The sequence below is a fragment of the Pteropus medius genome, unplaced genomic scaffold (genome assembly GCF_902729225.1).
Source record: "Pteropus medius unplaced genomic scaffold, Ma_sr-lr_union100, whole genome shotgun sequence".
In the NCBI taxonomy this organism is placed as follows: Eukaryota; Metazoa; Chordata; class Mammalia; order Chiroptera; family Pteropodidae; genus Pteropus; species Pteropus medius.
In genome coordinates, this window is record NW_024352787.1 from 22,674,284 (window position 1) to 22,693,198 (window position 18,915).

Consider the following 18,915-nt stretch of genomic DNA (forward strand, 5'->3'; position numbering starts at 1 on the left):
TTCATAAATGTTACATCTATGTTTTAACCTGCATTTATAGGAATCTTGATGATTAATCACGAAAAGTGTATAGTGATGGCCTATCACAACTGCCAGTGCAAGAATGCAGATCGAGTACCCATGTTCCCTTTCCTTCTCATATTCAGAATCCCAGTCAAGGGTCATTAGATGTGAAGACAGGCCATCAGGGACACTGTAGTTCAAGTGTCCAGAGAATAGAAGGGAGATTACCTTGGTCGACGAATGAGCTCAGGAGGAGTCTGTACAAGCAGGCTGGGGAGAAGGCTGCAGGGGAAAAGAATGTATCTTGCTAGTTGACTTAAAGAGACCCTGAGCTCCGAGTGGTGTTTTCATCTCCAGGGAATAGCAGTACATACTGTGTCAATAGTCTGGGAATTTAAAGAACCATTTATAGAATGAGTTTATCAATTGGTCCCATCCAATTAAGGCAGGGAGTTAATTTTGACCATAAAATTTATAATCAAATGTTAAATAATACTATCCAGTGTTAACGGCGGTATGGAAAAACAGATAATTGATATCTTCATATACTGTTGGAGTGGGGGGATCAATCAGAGAAGCTTTTGGAAGGCAATTTATCAGTACTTATGAAATTTAAAATATATGTATTTTGCAACCAGCAACTGTACTTTTGCCTTTTAGATGCCTAGTCTATTCGGGGGGACGTAAAGATATATGTCAAAGGATATACATTATGGCATTGTTTAGAAAAGCAAAACATTTTTCTTGAATTCAAATGTCCGTCAATAGGATATTTGTGAAATAAATGATGGTATGTCCACTCTGTAACATTTTTCTCAACCTTTAAAAAAAATAATCTATGTACAGACATAAAGAAAATTCCTAATTAATATTGTTAAGTGATAAAAGCAAGTTGTAGAACAATAAATCCTATATCAATCAACTGAAAAAAGCCTCAAGTATATGATTTTCCCTTGTGAATATTTACTTATATCAAGCATGTCCAAAGAGGTAGACCAAATTGGTAAAGAGAATTTCCCCTGGGGAGAAAGCCTGGGCTAATGAAAGATTTAAACTTTGAACAGTATAAATTTCTGTATTTCACTTTTTAAATTAAAAATATTGACTTTTGTTTAAAATTTTATAAAAGTACACCATGATTACATTCATATAGCACTGGTGTACTTTTGTTAAATTAATCAATAGAAGAAAATTTTGCTGTACTGAAGTGTCTAACTGGTGAAGGACTTACCTTTTTTGAATTTCAAGGATAAAGTAAAAAGTCTTATATATCTTCAAACAAATTTTATAAAGAGGTGATTTACTGACAAAAGAAAAAAAAAGGACTGTACTAAGGACCTCTAGATATCAGGAAACAATATAATATTGTCTATATCAGTTCTACCTGATAGAACTTCTATAATGATGGAAATGTTCTATATTTGTGCTTTCCAATACAGATGCCACCAGTCACATGTGGCTATCAAGACCTCGACAGCAACCTGAGACATACCCCAAACTTGACAGCTGAAAAATGGAGAAATTGTGACATAAAAAGGCTGATGGTGCCCCAGAAGACTTAAATAGAGAAAGTGCTAAATAATTGTGGCAGATATTATAGGAAGAAAATGTTAGTCCCAACTCCCCAAATCGAAAAATGAGAGTAATAGAATACAATAATATTAATGATGATTACTATGATCACGTTAAGTATTTTTATTATCTTGTTTAAGCCTAAGAATAAACATATGAGACAGAGTTCATTATTAATCCTGATATGTCAGTAAAACAATAGGGGCTTAGAGAGTTTAACTACCGTTCTCAAGGTCACACATCAAGAAAGTAGGAGATCCTTGATTATTCCGCCTCTCATATTATTTAATGAAGACCAAGGAAAAAACATGAAAAAAGGTGATGTTAGGAAGAGATACTTTTGCTCTTCATCTTACGTGGAAGGAGAAAAAGCCTATAGATTTTTCCTAACTTGAAACCGTTGAGATAAAAGTTTTAAAAGTACTTTTAAAATGTAATACCAGTTTTAAAAAGATGTAAACATCTAAAAATACTACAAATGTAATAGTTACCTAAACTCTGTAATGATTATTTTGAAATAGTTATGTTAAAATAAATTCATGATTTTTCATTTTAACGTATTAACTAGCTTTTCCCACAGAAAGAGCATAGTAGCAAAGATAGATACCCTCATAGCAATGAGGACACCTGGTGACCAGAGCTTGCTTTCTAAATGGTACCAAAATGAAAAACATAGATCCACAAGCTGGAGCTGGGAAAGCAGAAAACAAACCTGGGACATATTGTTGTGCCAGTAATTAAGCAAGTTTCAAAAAATAGTGGGGACATAGCAGAGTGCACATGAATGGGATGACACTGGCCAAATTTAAACTACTGAATATTAAAAACGAGAAGAATGACTGTAATTGCTGTTAACACAATGAATAAAATATCATGAGCTAAGGGGAGAGGGGAAGTGAGGAGGAGAGAGAGACAGAGGTAGAGAGAGAGGGGAAGTAAGAGGGAATGAAAGGAGAAGCAGGCACGGGAAAGCATTAATAACTGTTGAATTTAGATAAGGACTACATGTGTGTTTGTTTTACTATTTCTTTCAAAATTTTTATATGTCTAAAAACTTTAAAGATATGGAAAAAGGAAAACAATAAATAAAATTCATTTAACCAAAAGCAAATACATACATACATACATACATACATACATACATACATTCATACATCTTAAAGCCAAATGACAAATGAGCTACCTTCTAAAGAGAAAAAAAACCTCTTCATCAAGACCAACAAAAAGTAAATGAGACTGCATTTCAAGACAAAATGGAGTAACTAGGACTGATCATTCCACATGAAATAACAACAAAACCAAATCAAAGGACAAATTATACACAACTCTGACTCTGAGACAATGTGAGACATAGTGAGTTCCTTGATTTGGGGAAATGGAGATGAGCACTGAGAGCTGCCAAGCTGGTTGGAGTCCACAGTGCAGAGGGCCAAGCAAGACAGACAGAGAGAGAGCTACACAGAGTGAGCTCTGAGGACCTGCAGAGTGTTCTTGTCCAGTATTCGGTTGAACATTGATCATCATATTTGTTAGGACACTACTAGAGGCTGGAAGAGAAAATTTCTCAAAACCTGTTCCCAACATTCAGAGTAGGAATCTCGTAATTCACCAATTATGAGCATCAATTAGAGTACTGTATTAGTTTCTTAGGGCTGCTGTAACAAATTATCACAAACTGGGTGGCTTAAAACAACAGAAATGCATTCTCTCACAGCTCTGGAAGCTAAAAGCCTTAAATGAAGTGTTGGCAGAGTCAGGCTCCCTCTGGAGACTCTAGGAAAAATCCTTACCTACCTCTTTTAGATTCTGGTGTTGCCAGCACTTAGCATTCTTTGGCTTGCAGCTGCATCACTCCAATTTCTCCCTCTGTCTTCACATGGCCATCATTCCTGTGTCTGTCTCTGTTCTCTCTTTTTACAGCGTCACCAACCATTGGATTAGGGTGCACCCACATCCAGTATGATCCCATCTTAATTAATTACATCTGCAAAGATCCTATTTCCAAATAAGGTCACATTCTGAGGTCTGGGTTACCACGAATTTGAGGAGGGGGGCAATATTCAACCCAATAAAAGTACTAAAAAGGATCTTACCTCAGCTGTGGAGAAAAGTTACCCCTTGACTAAAATGCTGATTTGGCCCCACTTAACAAAGCTTAAAAACAAGTCCAAAAGGTTCAAACTATTTCTAGGTAACTCAAGTGCATCCTAGTACAAAGTTTAAGAATTTTGCTAGTATACAAAAATATCCAACAACTAACAAGGTAAAATTCACTATATCTGGCATCCAATACAAAATTGTATTTGAAGAAATAATGTCTAAAACTTTCCCAAATTTGATGAAAAGTATAAACCACAGATCCCAGAATCTCAATGAAACCCAAATATAAGAAACATGTCGCTTACATCTAGTGATAAAGAGAAAATGTTTTAAACACCCAGGAAAAAAAGACGCATATAAAGAACCAAAATAAAAATAACTGCAGATATCAAGGAAGAGCTTTGAAGAGCTTGGAGAAATATCTTTAAAATATTGAAAAAAAAATCTATCTACCTGGACTTCTTTACCCAGTGAAAAGACCTTTCAAAGACAAAGGCAAAATAATGAGTTTTCGGATATACAAAAGCTGAAAGAATTTTGAGCAGACCTGTACTACAAAAACTGTTAAAGTAGTCCTTAAAGTAGACAGAAATAATAAAGGTCAGAAGAAAAAAAAAAAAGAATGAAAAAGGAAACAGAAAATTGACAAATCTCTAGTCAGACCGAGAAGAAAAAAAGTGAGAAGGCACAAATCGCCAGTATCAGAAATGAATTAGGTGATATCATCACAGATTCTGTAAGTACTAAAAAGATGAATTTTTAATTAAAAATCTTCCCACAATGAAAGCTCCCACCTTAAATGGCTTCAGTAGTAAATTCTACCAAACACTTAAAGAAACATTAATACCAAACCTACACAAACTCCTCCAGAAAATCTAAAAGCATAGAATAATTCCCATTCTTTTCTATGAGGCCAGAATTATTCCAATATCAAAACTAGAAAAGGACATTACCAAAAAAAAGAAAACTACAGACCAATATCTCTCATTAATTTATATGCAAAATTTTAATAAAAACTTTAGGGAATCACATCTCATAACATATGAAGAGAATAAAACATCATAAGCAACAGGAATCCCAGGAATGTAAACTTGGTTTATCACTTGAAAATCAATGTAATTCACCTTAATAACAAACTAAAAAGGAAAACATATAATGATTTTAATATATACAGGAAAATCATGTGACAAAAGCCAACATCCATTTATGATAAAGACTTTTAGTACAGTAGAAATAGAAGGGAACATTGCCGACCTGATAAAGGTAGCTATGAAAAACCTATAGTTAACAAAGACAAAGGCAAAATAATGAGTTTTCGGATATACAAAAGCTGAAAGAATTTTGAGCAGACCTGTACTATAGTGACAGACAGAATGTTTTGTGCCAAGATCAGGAACAAGACAAAGATGTTCAATCTCACTACTTCTATTCAGTCTTGTATTGAAGGCTTCAGCCAGGCAATATGGCAAGACAAGGAAATGAAATGCATCCAGATTAGAAAGGAAAGGGAATATTGTCTTTATTTGCAGAAAACACAATCATATATATGGAAAATCTGATAAAATCTTCAAAAAAGCAACTAGTCTTTAGCAAGAGTAGAGGGTCACACCTTTTGCAGCAGTTTTCCTGGTTCAGTGCTGACTTCGGTGCCTAGAGCATCTTTTCTCTACATCTGACAGTGCAGAGCTCTGGGCAGTCTCAGCTGCCTCAACCTTACCCTATGACTGGGCACCTCCCTTGACTATTCTGTGAGCTCCACAGAGCTATAGTGCTGGGGCTCCCACAGTGCCTCCCCTTGCCAGGACTTAAAGGATGTGATTAGAGCCCCCAAACCAATGCCAGCCTTCCTTCCACAGTGTCAGCTCCACGAGAGAAGGGGCTTTATTGAGTTTACTGCTATATTCCCAGCAACTACAACAGTATTCTGAGAATAGATGGTTCTATAATCATGGAATAAGTTTCAATCATTTCAGCTCCTGTTTTTGAGTTGTAAGGCCATTTCACACTCTCCAGGATGTGACACAGAAGTCACAGAATGTCAACACTGAAAAAAATACTTGACAGTTCCTCCTTTTACAGGTAAAAAATCTGAGGTCCAGAGAGACGTGCCAGGCTCAAGGTCATGTATCAAGTTGTTAATGGCAGAGCTGGGACAGGAACCAGGTCCCATAAGTCCTGGCCCTGCCTCTTCCCTCAAAGATTCTCCTCTCAATAATTTAACAGCTGCAGAATCTCAGTTCCCAGAATGAGTCCAAGGTCAGCAATAAGAATACTGATCAGTATGCTGGTAATGTGTCCCAGAGAAAGTCGCTGTTAGAGAGCCTCCCCTTCCTCAGACTCACCACTCAGAGCTCCTAATCTTCAGCAGCAAAATTCCTGTTGCCAGCTCAGGCTGTAGACCGAGAGAGGAAGAGGGACATTGTCCTGGAGAAGGATGGTTCTTAAGAAAACATGGAAGCTGAGGAGAAAGACTGAGCAGGAAAGCCAGTCAACACATTGGGGGCATGGACAAAACAGAATGAGAGAAAGAGGCAGGAAGCAGTAGAGGAAAGAGGCATAGAGGCAGGAGAGAGAGAAAGAAGAAAGAAGCCCCTCTGCGTGGCATGCCCCTTATCCACCTAGAGTGGGCAGAGGGGCTCAATAGCCTCATAAGCCTTCAAGTGGAGTTTCCCCCAAATACCACTCCTACTCATGACTGAGTCTGTTATTCCAGCATTAGAGATAAGTTGACTTTTCAGTTTCCAGGACTCTCCTATGAGCATGCAAATATTTCTTAGCAGGAATTAGATGCCAGAGGTTCCCAGCCCTGGCTGCACATTCAAATCATCTGGAAAATTTTGAAAAAATACAGATGCAGAGCTCTACCGCAGACCAATTACATCAGAAGGGTGGGAGTGGGGAGGAGGGCCCAGACCATAATATTTTAAAGCTCCCCAGGCAGTTGTAATCTGAACCAGGAAAGGCTGAGAACCTAGATTATTTGACTACTTCAAATGTCAGCAGAGAGGGACTTTAGCAATCATCGAAGACCTTTTTGATAGATGGCGGAGACCAGGCTGCAAAGATGTGGGGGTCCCTTTGCTCCCTCCTGCATAAAGGCTGGCTCTGGAAGCTTTGAGAACATGGTGTTGAAGAAAGGGTGGGGAGAAGCATTGGGAGGGGCATAGTGAGGTTCCCAGCTGCAGTGGGACATCAAAACACAGTGGTTGGCACCAGGGAGAATTGTCCTGTCAGATTCACAATTTTGTCCACACTGCCCTGGCGTGGGGGTCTGGCGAGGGTTAGATTTTTGGCGAAAGCCTTCCTCTCTCTCTCCCTTGCTTCCTTCTTTTTTCCTTCCTTTTTTTCCTAGATAGCCTTTATTCAAAACTTGCCTTTATGGATTTTTTCCCAATGACCGAGAAAATCGTATCCCAAAATTAGAACTTTGCAGGATAGGGTCTGGAGGGCAGAAAGATGGGGTGACCTGCACAGCAGGCTCCGCTCCGGGCTGGCAGAGCTGCAGGCCCTCCTGCCCCAGACAGAGTTCTCCACCGTCTTCTCTTTGCCCCATTGGCTGGAAGTTAAGAAGGACGCTGGGCCGATGGGTGACACTTGCTTTCTCTGTCAGTTGGAGAGTGGACGACAGACGCGAGCTGGCAGCGGCCAGGTCTCCTGTGTCTATCGGCATAGACTTCTGCCCACACCAACACCCTGGGCACATCATATCCCAGGGAGACGCACTTCTCTGAGCCAACCTGCGTGTCACGGGTCTCCAATTCCCCCAAGTGTCATCTGCAAAACCCTGGGTGCGCAGAGAATCAGGCAGATGGACGGACTGCCGCAACACGGAGCCTCTCGGAGGAGCCAGAGCACATAAGAAATGCCCCAAGTGTGACACAGAGGGCGACATGTGCGGGAGATCAGTGCCCCGCCTATTGTGGCCACAGAAGGTGTTGAGCCGGGTCGGCAGAGTGGCACAGAGCTCGGGGGCTGACCAGAGGCCAGGGCAGGGCTGGGGCGATGAGGGCACCTCCGCAGGGTGCAGGGCGCTCTCAGCTGCTTGCGGGGTTGGCCGCACCTGTCCGCCAGCTCCGAGCTGCCTCCCGCGGCGGTCGCGGAGCGCCCTCTAGCGGCTCCTTGTGCTCCCTGCTGCCGCCGGGTCCCAGCCCTCGCCCGACTCTGGACCCAGCACGCGGGTCCGCGAAGTCCCCCAACGCCCGAAAAGTCCGGCCTGGGCTGGACCTGGCTCTGTGAAGGATTTTTTAAAATGATACTTAACACTATTCCTTTAAAAATTCAGAATTCCAGGTGGCGTGAGATTAGCTGAGGCAGCTAGTATGACAACAGAGAACTGCTCTAACAATTTTGCAGCCCAAAGCAAAGAAAGGTGACCTTTGGCTAGCCTCCGCTGCCATCAATATAGCAGAGTGTAACCCCGTGCCTTCATACTTGTGTGTACCACGGACAGGGCTACACCTTCTGTCAGGCCACACCTTCTGTCAGCCCGCTCAGAGCCTGCCACCGCGCTGGGTTCATGCTTGAGCCCTAGGACATGCCAGGTGGCCTGTTAGTCCTTTGTGACCACCTAGACACCCCCATCCCATTTCTGCTTCAAGCCAGCCTCCTGGCAGGGATCTGGGCTCTGCTTGGGATCTGCCTGGCCCCAGACGGATCTGAACCTCTTTCCCTCTGTCTGGGCTTAGTTTCCTTATCTATCACAGCTCCTGCCTCACTAAAGCGCCATGTTGTGAAGAATTAGTAAAATCATTCGGCAAAGTGTTTCATGCTTAACACTTTGTAAGTGGTAAGAATGTGTAAGAGATTGTGTTGTTGCCTGTTCCTGGCTGCCCAAGTACTCCCTGTGGTGAACACCACATGTACTGGTCAACACAGAGCAGGGGTCTCACGTCCCCATGCTCATCAAGGGAGATTTGCATACTCAAAGTAAGACTCTAGGGCCATGTTTAATCTAGAAGGCTCAATGGCTAACTCGGCCGTTCTCAAACTTGAGTGTGCATCGGCATCACCTGGAAGGCTTGTTAGAACCCAGACTGCTTGGACCACTTCAGAATCTCTGACTCAGTGAATCTGGGAGGGAGCCTAAGAATTTGCATTTCTAACAAGTTTCGGGGAGATTCTGTTTCTGCCGCTCCTGGACCACACTTAGAGAACTACTGAGTTAGCTGAAGGATTTTGAGTACCAAGAGCACTACCTAAAAGAATGAGAAAAAGTGGAATAGCTTTCCTGAACCTTTTTAACATGCCTGTATCAGCCACAGAGGTAATCAAATGAGAGCAATGTAAACCACCTACCCCACCCCACCCCATCCCACCCCACCCCAACTCCAGAAAGCTGTGAAAGGCTGAGCTTCCTCCAGCCCTTCTCACACAACCCTTCCACCAAAGCATTAGAGAAGCCCTCACTAGGATCCCCCACAGACAATAAATGAGTGATGGAAGCAGGTAAGAGAGTAAGTCCACAAATCGTGCAATGCCAGGCGCTATTCCTGGGAGGCTAGCTGTGAGGGACAGAGCTCCATTGGTATCTACGAGTCTTAGTTCCCAAGGAGGGGGTATGAATCTGACAGCAGGACAGCACCATCGCTAAGACACAACCCCAGAGGCTACAGCAAGGCTGAGGGAAAGAACATGATAGGGGAAAGTGGCAGGCATGAGTGCCTTGCAGTGAGGGATGTCCTCTGCCCTGTCCATCCAGAGGTTCCCTACATTTATTTGCTCCATTAGCACATCTCCCTTCAGTGCCAGGGCCATGCCCTTCTTCGCAGAAGCACTACAGGGATACCTCGGCCAACAGTGCAGGAGACATTATGATCTTTGTCAGCCTCTGGGTCTAGCAATTCCACAGCTACTCTAGACCACTTTAGTTTCTAAAGCTCACCCTCCTATCCAGCCTGACTTGGCAGCTGCCTTGGTTGGGCCTCATGTTCATGATTGTCCTGTTTAGAAACTGGAAAATTATGGTTCTCCTCATTGTCACTTAATCACTGATATCTGCAGCTATCCTAGCTTGCAGATGAAAATCTCATCAACCATATAAACAGTCCTCTCACCCCAGGGTGCAGGTTGGGGCTCTCAGCACCCTGACCCAGCTAACCCCTACCCAGGGGCATCTCTAACAGTCTTACTGCTCATTGCTGGGTTCTTCCATCAGCAAAACTCTCATGCTACCCCTGGGCCTGGGGTCATAGCACTGCTCACCTCACTTAGCCCCATCCTCACACAGTTTCCCTGTCTTGAACTGTGCCCCTCTGGGAGCACTAATCTGGAGGTAGGAAGTCTTACTCCTTGTCTTATCCTTTGAGACGTTCTTACATTTCGATCTGAGTCCCTATGTATTGCGTATTGACAGGAATTCTTGTCTGGCCTGCCCGTCCATAAAGAGTTAACTTGGCAGGCCTAGGTGGCCCAAAACCCTGCACATTCCAAAGGTCTTCAGGCTCTGGACCATTTCCCGGGAGATAAGCTCTGAGCCACTAGAATATCCTGCCTAATAAGAGTGTCATTGAATGTCTGGGGCCTGTGGCAACACTGGTAGTTTAAGCTAACAATGTGATTTATGGCGAATGCTTGCTTTTGTTTGCCCTGGGCATGGGAGTGGAGAGCTGGATACGGAGTGTCTAAGTTCAATCAGGAGTTTTATCCTACATGACCTCCAATTAAAACTCTGGACACCAAGGTTCATGTGAGCTTCCCTGATTGGCAATACTTCATACATGTCACGCAACATTGCTGGGAGGGTTAAGTGCTGTCTGCCTAACTCCACTGGGAGAGCACAAGTGTAAGCTGTGCCTGGTCTCTCCTGGACACTTCTATATGTTTCTGTTGGTGATTTTTCATCTGTAACTTTTCATTGAAATAAACCATAATTTTGAGCATACCAGGTTTTCTCAATCCCGAGAGTCCATCTTGTGACTCACTGAACCCAAGGGTAACCTGAGGGACTCTCAACACTCTGCCTTGCAGATATAATGATGTTGATGACCATGCTCACTCCATATTGTGCTTGATAGTTTTACAAAGCACTTGAAGAGAGAAGAGATATCTCTTGGCACTAAGTAAGTATGAGGCACATTGTGAAGAAAGCATTGGAGGCAATTGACCTCCAATAAGCCATAAGTGGAGGGATCCACATCTGCTGTCAGGACTCCATTCTTCACATTGAACAGACATGAAGGCCCTGAGCACTTAGGGCATGCCCTCTTTTGTAACCCAAGTGGTCAGACCAAGTGACGGGTTTGGAGACCTATGCTCACATTATCATATTGGGGTTGATTGCTAGAGGGGCCGAGTTGGAGCCTGAAGGAAAACACCAGCTCCTGTCCCATCCTTCCTTACGCTGTCTTATTATCACATATACACATGAATTCACACATTGCCAGAACCATGACAACCCAAAACACTGGCTCTCACCAGCAAGTGTTAGGTTCATTTTATAGAAATCACTGGAGAAACTGGTTAAAGCAGAGTTTCTCAAGCCTCTGTCCAGGGAGTTCTGACCAGTAGGGCTAGGCTGGGGCCCAGGAAACTGAATGTTAATAGTTCCTCTGGTGCAACAATGGACGCTACTAGTGACCTTGTCACGCCAAACCAAAGGCACAAAACTTCTCCAACTGAAGTTTTGAAATAAGGCAGTTTTACGCCTAAGCCAAATATTTAAGATCTTTCTTATTTAAAAACCTATAGATAATTCACTTTAGTCTCTGTAAACAAAAACATTCAAGAACAAGTCTGCTTCTCACTATGTGGAGCTTGTTGGAAGGACTAGGCATCAGGTGTGTTATGCTGCAAGCTCTTGATCTATGGTGACAAGACCCAGCCCAGAGCCATGAACTTGCACACTGCAGTAATATATGAAAAGGCCACATGTTATCAATGAGCAGAGGCCCATGGGAGGAAAATAAAAAGAAGAAAAAGGAAAAAGAAGATAGGAAGGAAGGAAGGAAGGAAGGAAGGAAGGAAGGAAGGAAGGAAGGAGAGAGGGAGGGAGAGAGAAGAAAAGAGAGAAAGAAAGAAAAAAGGAAAGGGAGAAAGAAAGAAGGAAAGAGGGTAAAGAAGTTTGCTCTGCTTTACATAACACTGATAGAAAAATGTACTTAAACAGATCATGATGCTGTTGGTATTTACTAAACAATTAAAGATGATGATTCAGGAAAAGGATTACCTATAAGATAATGTTTTTAACAGGCTTTTTAAAATTAGTTTCAAGTATACAGTACATTCGTTAGACATCTGTATAGTTCATAAAACAATCCCTCCAATTGCTCCCTCCCTCCCCTGGCCCTCTGTCTAGTCAACATACTAATGCTAACTGTATTCCCTATGCTGTGCTTCCCATCCCTGTGACCATCCATCAACAACTTGTACTCCTTTAACCCTTCACCCCATTCTCCCAGCCCCTCAACTTCCCCTCCCATCTGTCCGTCACCAAATTGTCCACTAAATTTGTGAGTCTGTTTTCAATTAGTTTGTTCTTTTTTGCTCCTTAGATTCTGCATATAAGTGAAATCATATAGTGTTTACTTTTCTCTGTCTGACTTAAATACCTTTTAGGGCCATCAAAGCAATATCTTTTTCTATCCCCTTTCTTTTAGTCTGTGTGTGTCTTTTAATCTGAAGTGAGCCTCTTGTAATCAGCATATGTAGGTGTCTTGTTTTCTTATCCATTCAGCCATTCTATCTTTTAGTTGGAGCACTTAATTCTTTTCCATTTGAGGTACTTATTGATAGGAATGTAGTTGTTACCATTCTTTATTACTGTTTTTGATACGTATTTTATCTTCTTAAAGAAGTCTCTCCAGTATTTCCTGTAATACTGGCTTAGTGGTTATAAATTCCTTTAGCTTATTTTTGTCTGGGAAGCTCTTTATCTGTCCTTCGACTCTAAATGATAGCTTTGCTGGATAAAGTATTCTTGGTTGTAGATCCTGGGTCTTTATTACATCAAATATTTTGTTCCGAGTCCTTCTGTCCTGCATAGTTCTTTTTGAGAAATCAGCTGCCAGTCTTACGAGTGTTTCCTTTTAGGTAACTATCTGCTTTTCTCTTATTGCTTTTAAGATTCTCTCTTTGTATTTAACCTTTGGCTTTTTAATTATGATGTGTCTTAGTGTGGGCCTCTTTGGATTCCTGGTTTGGGGAATTCTCTGAACTTCCTGGGGCTTTATGTCTATTTTCTTCACTAGGTTAGGAAAGTTTTCCATCATTATTTCTTCAAATAGCTGTTCAACATCTTGTTTTCCTTCCAGGATGCCAATGAGACAGATATATTGACCTTTAATAGTGTCCCATAGAGTCCTTAAATTATCATTATTATAGTTTTGGCTTCTTTTTTCTTGCCATTCTGATTGAGTGTCCTTGGCTTTCCCATTCTTTTCTTTATTCACTTTGTTTATTCCCTTTAATATATTTCTCATCTCAGATAATGTGTTCTTCATTTCAGACTGGTTCCCTCTTATAATTTCCATTTCCATTTTTATGTTTTTTTTATCTCTTTGTTAAAGTTCTCACTGAATTTATCTACACTTCTCATAAGTTCATTGAGCATCTTTATAACTAGTGATTTGAACTCTGCATCTGTTAGATTACTTGACTTCATTATATCTAGATCTCTGTTTTGTTCTCTCATGTGGTTTCTGCTTCTTCGTTTTCTCATTTTGGCTGCCTTTCCATGTCTGTTTCTATGTACTAAGCAAAGCTCCTAAGTCTCCCGGTCTTATTAGTGTGGATTTGTGTAGTAGGTGTCCAGTGGCACAGTCCTGAGAGAGTTCAGCTGCAGACCAAACTTAGTCCCATCATTTCCCCCTTTGGGGCCACCTGTTAAGATTCAGCAAGATGCTGAATCCACAGATACTGTACTTATAGTTGCCTCAAAAGGCCACACCAGAACCCAAGGCCAGCTGCCTCCAGTGTGAGTCTAGGCGCTGCTCACCAAGGAGCACTTGACTTGCTGAGGATTTACCTGGATGTGGCTTGGGTGAGGCTGCGAGTTAGGGGAGGTGGGTTTTCAGGGACTCTCTGGGTGGAGTGACCTCTGTTATCCAGTTTGATGATGTCACAGCTATGGCGGCACTGTGTCCGCACTCTGGGAAGGAGAAAGGCTCAACAGGGAACAATGGATACTGCCCACACTTCTGTACAGAGCAAGTCTCACTTTGCCCTTCACTCTGACAATGTCTCCCTGTAAGTCTCTGGTGCCCCCTGCATGCAGCTGAATTGGTACTGGTGCTCAGAGCAAGCAGGTCCATCACTGTGAAAATCTGCTTGTGAATGTGGCCCCTTTAAGAAGCATCTGCCGCTGCCTCTGCTGCTGCCTCCGTCTCACTCAGCTGTCGAGACCGGGCAGCCCCACGAGCTTGCGCCATCCTACCTTCTGCCATTGCGGGATGATTTCTTAGATTTCTCCCTAGTTGTATGGCTTGTTCATCTAGATCCCTGATGATTTTTCCTTGCTGTTTGCTCCTTGTGTCTATTGCAACTTTGATTTGGTCACCAGAGCCTCCATCATCTACGCCATTTTTTCCCCCTAAGACAACGTTCTTAATATCAAGGCATTTGATTTGTTTTGAGAAGAGATTCCTCATGGATTTTTTATTATCTGTTTTTTAAAAAAATGTATTTAACATTATTTTTAATCCCCTCCATCTTTAGTTTTTTTGTCAAACCTTGATCTTGCCAATTTGGTTGGCAAAACATTTTCAGGTACAGAAAATGGAAAGAAGATCTTCTGTTTTTAGGATGGGAGATTACCTATTTCTCTATACCTCGTCTCTATGACTGATCCTATTCTATTTACTAGTCCGCCAGTCCATCTAGTCTTATTCCTGTACAGACAGTGACAGTGTAGGGCAAGACAAGTCCCCTCCTCTCTCAAAACTTCATTTCTTTCCCTTAAAACCAGCAGAATTGGCCGAGATATTCCCCAAGGCCCTTCTCAGTCTGATGTTCTAGGTTCTGAGGCCTTCTCTAAAGTTGGCCAAAGGCAGTAGCTGGTGAATCAAACAAGAAAATTAGTGTTTTGCCTTTTTCAGCTGTAAAATCCAGGTAATAATATTGCCCTATGTGCCACAAAGAGATGTTGGGCTCTAATGTGCAAGAGGTAATTATAATTAATTTTTATAAATTGAAACTGTAATGTGCTTCACAAATGTATCGGGCAAATTATGCTATTGAGAGTAGCCAGAGAAATGCCTTAAAATAACAGTTCTTAACATTTTAATAATTTGATATTTTGAGATTTCGTTGAAAGCTTTGAACTCTTTCTTACCTGCAAATGGGCATACATGCAAAATTTTAACAAGGGCTCACATTTTCTTAGATAATAAACCAATGTATTTTCATTTCGAATTATCCACTACGCATGGCTGTACCAGGCCTATCCTTCACCTATTAAATAAGAAAGTTCATTGCTTCAAAGAGAGAGTGAATGCAGCCTGGGACACAAGGATCCTTGTTTAGTTCTATATTTCAAATTATACTTTTCTGGGTCAATAAAACTATAGGCTTCGTTGACAGAGAAAAGGATTTCTAAAGTTCAATAGCCTCCTTTTACAGAGCAATGACAAAGCTGGGTGGTCTGATTACAGACGTTCATGTGGCTGCCAATGCAGGGAGGTCCTGCCCCACAGGTGGAAGAGCAGGAGCCCTTTTCCCTTTCAGTTATAGAGTTATATGGGAGAGATTTAGAGAGGGGAGAAAAGATAAAAAGAAGAAGACAGGGTTTTGGAATTTAGTGGGAAAAGAGACTACGTGCAGGGTGCTCTGTACCAACACATAGTGGCTAGAGCACGGTAGAAATAGTGCCCAGTCCAATGAGGCAGATTGCTTCCATCTCCCTGCGGCCTGGGTGGGGCCTGTAGGAAGTCTGGACATTTATGCAGGCACAACTGCTGGGGTCTGAAATCAATGAAGGGATTGATGATACAGAAGATGCCTGGGGACAGGATAAGATGGCTACGAAGTATGGAACCCTTGTGCTGATACATCTCTGATTATCAAAGATGGTTTCCAACATGATTAAGTTGATCGCTGAGACCATTCAGGAGATAAAGGATGAGGTACATCCAAAGAGAGGTCAACAGTGACCCCGAGGACTGCACACAGGCCAGAGACACCTACCCGCTTCACCCTTGCAAATCTTCAAACCTGATTGTTTGAAAGACAGACCTAAAACTAAAAGCTTCTGCACAGCAAAGGAAACCATCAACAAAATGAAAAGGCAACTTATGGAATAGGAAAAAATGTTTGCAAATCATCTAAGAGGTTAATATCCAAACTATATAAAGAATTCATACAACTCAATAGTAAAAAAAGAAAAAAAATTAAATGGATGGAGGAATCGAATAGACATTTTTCCAAAGAAGACATAAAAGTGCCTAACAGGTAAATGCAAATCAAAACCACAATGAGATATTACCTCACACTTGTTAGGATGCTATTATAAAAAACCAAGAGATAGTAAGTGTTGGCAAGGATGTGGAGAATAGGGAAACTTGTGTACTGCTAGTGGGAATGTAAATTGGAATAGTCACTATGGAAACAATATGGAGGTTCCTCAAAAAATTGAAAATAAAAAATTACAACATGATACAGCAATTGCACTTTGGGGACTATATCTAAAGGAAACAAAATCACTGTCTTGAAAAGATATCAGCACCCCTACATTCACTGCAGCATTATTCACAATAGCCAAGACATGGAAACAACTTATGTGTCCATCGATGAATGAATGGATAAAGAAGATGTGGTACATATATACAATGGAATATTACTTAGCCACAATGAAGAAGGAAATCCTGCTATTTGCTCTAGCATGGATCGATCTTTAGGGCATAATGCTAAGTGAAGTAAGTCAGACAAAGACAAACACCATATGATCTCACTTAAATGTAAAATCTAAGAAAAAAAAACAAAACCCTGAGTTCATAGGTACAGAGAACAGTTTGGTGGTTTCCAGAGGAGTAGGGGAAATGCGTGAAAAGGGTCAAAGGTACACATTTCCAATTATTAATCCTGGAGATGTTATATACAGCATGGTGACTATAGTTAACAATACTGTATTGTGTATTTGAAAACTGGTAAGAGTAGATCTTAAAAGTTCTCATCATAAGAACAAAATTGTAATTATGTGATGTAATGAATGTTAATTAGACTTATTGTGGTAATCATTTCACAATACGTACAGATATCAAATCATTGTTATTCACCTTGAACTAATAGAATATTTTATGTCAACTACTGCTCAATAAAACAGGAAGAAAAAAGATGAGAGAGAGGAAGTTTGAACGTTGAATTGCCTATTTACTTAAAAAGATTGCTTTTGAATAGAAAAGATTATGTCACCGTGAGCTGTCAAGTTTATTGTCACTTTCCTACCCACCTCTCTTTGGGCACAGGAGGTGCAGAGCAAACGGAGGTTGAACAGAGAAAATAATGTGTATCTCTGCACTTCTGAGACCCTACATTTCAAGTCCACTCTATTTTTATAAAATTGCAGCTCATTCATGAACTACTGATGACAAATACAAACTATGGAAAGCCTTTTAGTTAACCTTGCCTTAAACAGATTTGAGGCAAATATAGAGAGACAGAGAAACAGTTTTCTCAACTCAAACTTCCTCCCAGCCAAGGCCACCTGCACTAAAATATACTCATAGATTTCACTCCTGAAACATGGAATGGATAAATCAGGTCCCATGAGCACCTGAGTCAGACTCGGGCCAGCTGGCACTGCCTCGGCTCTTGTCATTGCTCAGATTGCATGTCTCTCTGCTGTTTGTAAAGGTGGTAGAGACAGGGCTATCTTCCTCTAACTTCTCAGTGATCACAATATCACAAACTGACCACTGAGGTGAAAGAAATGCTTTAGAATATTTGAAGAAATCAGAGATGGCTCTTCATACAACTGTCAACTTCCTAATCTTCAGAGTTATTACTTATGATTGACACATGAGACTGGGGGTCATGAAACCTGTGGGTAAATTATTTTTTTAAATGAAGTGGTAGGTGGCACCAGTAATAGAGAATCATAGACCCCATGTATAGTGGGAAATCACTGGAGTAGATTGGTGTGGGAATGGGATCAAGGGTGGGTGGCCTGACATCTGACTACCCTCATTATGCCCAGAATTTCATGAATCATAGAGAAGGTCCTTAATGAGTGGTTTTTTTTTTTGACATCTGATATCAGCATGTATTTACTTGTGACCTTGTTCAAGCACAGCTTTGAGGTTTAGCAAACATCTCAATCTTCACAAAATCCTGGCAAAGCAGGTCAAAGAAGTCTGATTCTTCTTAGTGGTGCAAGAGAAATGGTTCTAGAGAAGCTAAGTCACTTGTTTAGGTACACAGTAAAGACAGCAGTCAAGGGACAGTGCTTTGGTCTCCTGATTGCCTTCCTAGTGTTGTGATTTGTCTGTAAGGGGTGGCTTGGTTGTTGTGGAAAACTATAAAATTGGAAGCAAAAGAAAATGCAAACTTGTTTGATTAAACCCAATTATACTGAAATCAGGAAAATCCACAGTTTTAAGAATAAAAATCAAATCACTGTTTATGGAAACAAACTTGAATACATCAAGGTTTTCTGCTGGATTTGTAGGTTTGGACAGAAAATCTCTCTCTTTTCCTTTATGTTTTCCTCATCCTCTTTTTGCAGTGCTGGTTGAAAATGAGGGAGGATCCCATGAGGCTGTCAGTGGAGTGGGAACTGCAGCTGCTGTCTGAGTCATCAGGGATCTTGGGAACTCCAGCTTCACTCATGCCTGACATGGGCTCCTCAAAGACATTGCTGCTCACTGTGCCCAGAGACATTGCCTTCTTTGCTCTCTTGAGGCTCCATTTTCACATGGAGATTCCAAGAGGGGATCCTTTGTACCTGAAGCCTGCAGCAAAGGCTTAGCCTTCAGGTTAGATAGGAAGTGCTCACTCTGAGCCCCAAGGACTTCCATGGCAGTTTAAAAAGAGAGGAAAAAGACTCATTGAGGAACTAGTCAATGAAAGCTTCTCCCAGAGCAGCCGTTACACTCTGTTCCTGACTTCCACAACCTGGGCAGAGGGGTTTCCCTGCCAGGTGACGTCCTCCTGAGTTGGGGCAAGAAGATGGGCAGGAGGAGCTTGGGAGAACTGGGTGTGGGCACAATGTCTACCTTGATGAATGGGAAGAGGATGGGGACTCTGCTGCTCCTGAAGCATCTTAGAGCTGCCTGGGGTTGACTATAGGCCCTGGGGAGGGGCCCGCAGAAG